The sequence below is a fragment of the Cupressus sempervirens genome, chromosome 9 (genome assembly GCF_028749045.1).
Source record: "Cupressus sempervirens isolate cs-2001-9-10 chromosome 9, ASM2874904v1, whole genome shotgun sequence".
Lineage (NCBI taxonomy): Eukaryota > Viridiplantae > Streptophyta > Pinopsida > Cupressales > Cupressaceae > Cupressus > Cupressus sempervirens.
In genome coordinates, this window is record NC_143126.1 from 99,271,930 (window position 1) to 99,277,311 (window position 5,382).

The window sequence follows — 5,382 nt, forward strand, 5'->3', positions numbered from 1 at the left end:
TGAATAAGTAATTATGAGAGCATATCTCATTTTATTAAATTAAATATCTCGACAAAATCTGTCTTCAGTTCAAAAAGGGAAATTTCCAGTTCATTATTGATAAAAAATGAGTTAAATTAGTTAACTACTTTTTCTACTAAAATTGAATTAGTTAACCCCTTATTTTACTCAAATTAAATCTGTTAACTCACATTTGCTCATATTCACATACGCAAAGATCAAGTTTGACCAAAAGTTGACCAGATTTAACCACTTTTGACATGAGTTGACTAGTTTCGAAAAGAATTTTGAAATAATTAAATGAAATTATTTAATTAAATGGAGTACTTACTTCTAATTAATTCAACAAAGTTATTTAATTAAATGAGAAGTGATTCCTAATTAATTAAATGAAGGTATTTATTTAAATAAGAAAAGTGTCTCTAATTAATTAAAGATTATTTAATTAAATAGAAAAAGTAATTATGAGAGCATGTCTCATTTTATTAAATTATATATCTCAACAAAATCTCTCTTCAGTTCAAAAAGGAAAATTTCCAGTTCACTATTGATAAAAAATGAGTTAAATCAGTTAACTCCTTTTTCTAGTCAAATTGAATCAGTTAACTCTATATTTTTTTCAAATTAAATCTGTTAACTCCGTTTAATTTGGAAATCTCCTTTTATGACTGAACTTCACCTTTAATCCTGATTGTTGATTGAAATTGATCTCAACCGTTGATGAATTCCAAGAAAGTCTATTTAAGAAACCCTCATCTCTTCATTTTGAAAGGTTGAATGAGAATTTGCATTGAATTTTTGCTGGAATTCATACTCACATTTGCTCATATTCACATACGCAAAGATCAAGTTTGATCAAAAGTTGACTAGATTTACCTGTGCGGTTGACTTGAGTTGACTAGTTTCAAAGAAAATTTTTAAATAATTAAATGAAATTATTTAATGAAATGGAGTGTTTACTTCTAATTAATTAACCAAAGTTATTTAATCAAATGAGAAGCCATCCTAATTAATTAAATGAAGTTATTTAATTAAATAAGAAAAGTGTCTTTAATTAATTAAAGATTATTTAATTAAATAAAAAAAGTAATTATGAGAGCATATCTCATTTTATTAAATTAAATATCTCGACAAAATCTCTCTTTAGTTCAAAAAGGGAAATTTTCAATTCACTATTGATAAAAAATGAGTTAAATCAGTTAACCCCTTTTTCTACTCAAATTGAATCAGTTAACTCCTTATTTTACTCAAATTAAATTTGTTAACTCTCTTTAATTTAGAAATCTCCCTTTATGACTGAACTTCAAATTTAATACTGACCATTGATTGAAATCGATCTCAACTGTTGATGAATTCCAGGAAAGTCTATTTAAGAGACCCTCATCTCTTCATTTTGAAAGGTTGAATAAGAATTTGCATCGAATTGTTGTTGGAATTCACACTCACATTTGCTCATATTCACATATGCAAAGATCAAGTTTGACGAAAAGTTGACCAGATTTAACCACGGTTGACTTGGGTTGACTAGTTTCAAATTTTTTTTTGAAATAATTAAACAAAATTATTTAATTAAATGGACTACTTACTTCTAATTAATTAAACAAAGTTATTTAATTAAATGAGAAGTCATTCCTAATTAATTAAATGAAGTTATTTAATTAAATAAGAAAAGTGTCTCTAATTAATTAAAGATTATTTAATTAAACTGAAAAAGCAATTATGAGAGCATATCTCATTTTATTAAATTAAATATCTCGACAAAATCTCTCTTCAGTTCAAAAAGGGAAATCTCCAGTTCACTATTGATAAAAAATGAGTTAAATCAGTTAACTCCTTTTTCTACTCAAATTGAATTATTTAACTCCTTATTTTACTCAAATTATATCTGTTAACTCCCTTTAATTTGGAAATCTCCCTTTATGACTGAACTTCATCTTTAATCCTGACCGTTGATTGAAATCGATCTCAACAGTTGATAAATTCCAGGAAAACCTATTTAAGAGACCCTAATCTCTTCATTTTGAATGGTTGAATGAGAATTTACATCGACTTGTTGCTGGAATTCATACTTACATTTGCTCATATTCACATACACAAAGATCAAGTTTGACCAAAAGTTGACCAGATATAACCACGGTTTACTTCAGTTGACTAGTTTCGAAAAGAATTTTGAAATAATTAAACAAAATTATTTAATTAAATGGAGTACTTACATCTAATTAATTAAACAAAGTTATTTAATTAAATGATAAAAAATGAGTTAAATCAGTTAACTCCTTTTTCTACTCAATTTGAATTAGTTAACAACTTATTTTACTCAAATTAAATCTGTTAACTCCCTTTAATTTGAAAATCTCCCTTTATAACTGAACTTCACTTTAAATCCTGATCGTTGATTGAAATCGATCTCAACCGTTGATGAATTCTAGGAAAGTCTATTTAAGAGACCCTCATCTCTTCATTTTGAAAGGTTGAATGAGAATTTGCATCGAATTGTTGCTGGAATTCATACTCACATTTGCTCATATTCACATATGCAAAGATCAAGTTTAACCAAAAGTTGACCAAATTTAACCATGATTGACTTGAGTTGACTAGTTTCAAAATAAATTTTAAAATAATAAAATAAAATTATTTAATTAAATGGAGTACTTACTTCTAATTAATTAAATAAAGTTATTTCATTAAATGAGAAGTCATTCCTAATTAATTAAATGAAGTTATTTATTTAAATAATAAAATTGTCTATAATTAATTAAGGTTTACTTAATTAATTAGAAAAAGTAATTATGAGATCATATCTCATTTTATTAAAGTCAATATCTCAAAAAAATCTTTCATCAGTTCAAAAAGGGAAAGTTCCAATTCACTATTGATCAAAAATGAGTTAAATCAGTTAAGTCCTTTTTCTACTCAAATTGAATCAGTTAACTCCTTATTTTACTCAAATTAAATTTGTTAACTCCCTTTAATTTGGAAATCTCCCTTTATGATTGAACTTCACCTTTAATCCTGACCGTTGATTGAAATCGATCTCAATCATTGATGGATTCCAAGAAAGTCTATTTAAGAGACCCTTATCTCTTCATTTTGAAAGGTTGAATGAGAATTTGCATCGAATTCTAGCTAGAATTCGTACTCACATTTGCTCATATTCACATACGCAAAGATCAAGTTTGACCAAAAGTTGACCAAATTTAACCACGGTTGACTTTAGTTGACTAGTTTCAAAAAGAATTTTAAAATAATTAAACGAAATTATTTAATTAAATCGAGTACTTACTTCTAATTAATTAAACAAAGTTATTTAATTAAATGAGAAGCCATTCCTAATTAATTAAATGAAGTTATTTAATGAAATAAGAAAATTGTCTCTAATTAATTAAAGATTATTTAATTAAATAGAAAAAGTAATTATGAGAGCATATCTCATTTTATTAAATTAAATATCTTGACAAAATCTCTCTTCAGTTCAAAAAGGGAAATTTTCAGTTCACGATTAATAAAAAATGAGTTAAATCAGCTAACTACTTTTTCTACTCAAATTGAATCAGTTAACTCCTTATTTTACTCAAATTTAATCTGTTAACTCCTTTTAATTTGGAAATCCCCCTTTATGACTGAACTTTGCATTTAATCCTGACCGTTGATTGAAATCAATCTCAACCATTGATGAATTCCAGAAAAGTCTATTTAAGAGACCCTCATCTCTTCATTTTGAAAAGTTGAATGAGAATTTGCATCGAATTGTTGCTGGAATTCATAATCACATTTGCTCATATTCACATATGCAAAGGTCAAGTTTGACCAAAAATTTTCAGTTCACTATTGATCCAAAATGAGTTAAATCAGTTAACTCCTTTTTCTACTCAATTGAATCAGTTAACTCCTTATTTTACTCAAATTAAATCTGTTAACTCCATTTAATTTGGAAATCTTCCTTTATGACTGAACTTTACCTTTAATCCTGATTGTTGACTGAAATCGATCTCAAGCGTTGATGAATTCCAGGAAAGGGTAAAAGCACAAATCTGTGTCACCGTTTGTGATACAAAAACCTGTTTTGGTCAAATCTCATTTCTCTATCAAAAATCAATTTTTTTCAAAAACAAAAAATACCCTTTTATAGATCTCAGATTTTGTATGATCATTATATAAATTTTTGAGTGTTTTGATTAGTTATAATATGTTATAATCTCAAAATTTTATAGGTCGATATTTCAACATTTCAAAAGATGCTCTCTCAAAAAATGAAAAAAAATAGCAAATCATATCAAAAAAATTACAAAAATTATAGGCATAAAATTGATACAATTGTACACATTTCATTAGTTTACATCATCTTTATATTTTAAACAAAAATACCATTTTTTTTGTCATTAATGTTGAACTGTCACATTCTGATATCACGTTTCTTTATAAAAGGTGACACAGGTTTGTGCTTTTACCCGAAAGTCTATTTAAGAGAGCCTCATCTCTTCATTTTGAAAGGTTGAATGAGAATTTTCATCGAATTGTTATTGGAATTCATACTCACATTTGCTCATATTCTGTAGTGCCTACCCTCGTTCACATCTTTTCAGGACATTGTTGTTATTATCAGACTATGATGGACTTGTTTTATGTTGATGGATTAGTGGTATTGTTTTGACACTATCAGACATTATGTTATGGATTTAGAGGTTATGAGATGAGATCATTTAGACTTTACATTTCATGCTTACATGATGATCATTATACTATTTTCAGTTACTATTGATGATTAGTTGATGATTATTATCTCATGTGTTTTATTATGGATACTTACTCCATACTTGGATGTGTATGGTGTGTGTGTTTTCTTATTGTATGGTGTTTCTGATGTGGTTAAGGAAGGGAGTCGTAGTCACCTGCTTAGTCGAGATCTACACGATGCACCACTTCCTGCCATTGTCTGTTTAGCTTAGCATATATATATAAATATAATGTATGTACATGTATGGTTTTTTTGTAGGTTGCAGATACTGGGTATCGTCTTTCCCGAATTGCCAGGATTAGCGTACCCTATTATACTATCTCAATGATAAGAGAAGGGAGATAAATTCTCAAGTCCAAATCTCAAACCCTTAAACCAATTGTCCTAGTGAGGTAGGACAAGTATCTAGATATTTTACCCATCGAATGTGTCAGATGACATAATTCATGATTTTTAACCCTTTAGACTGATTTTGAGTGATTTGCTCTATGATGGGTTTTCATATTTTATCTTGGAAGTCTATGGTGAATTTTCTATTAATTAAGTCTTAATAAATAGATTTAATTAATAAATTAATTATTTTAGAAAATTAATATAAAATATCATGTTATTTGATATTTTGAATATAATTAATTGAATGGGACTTA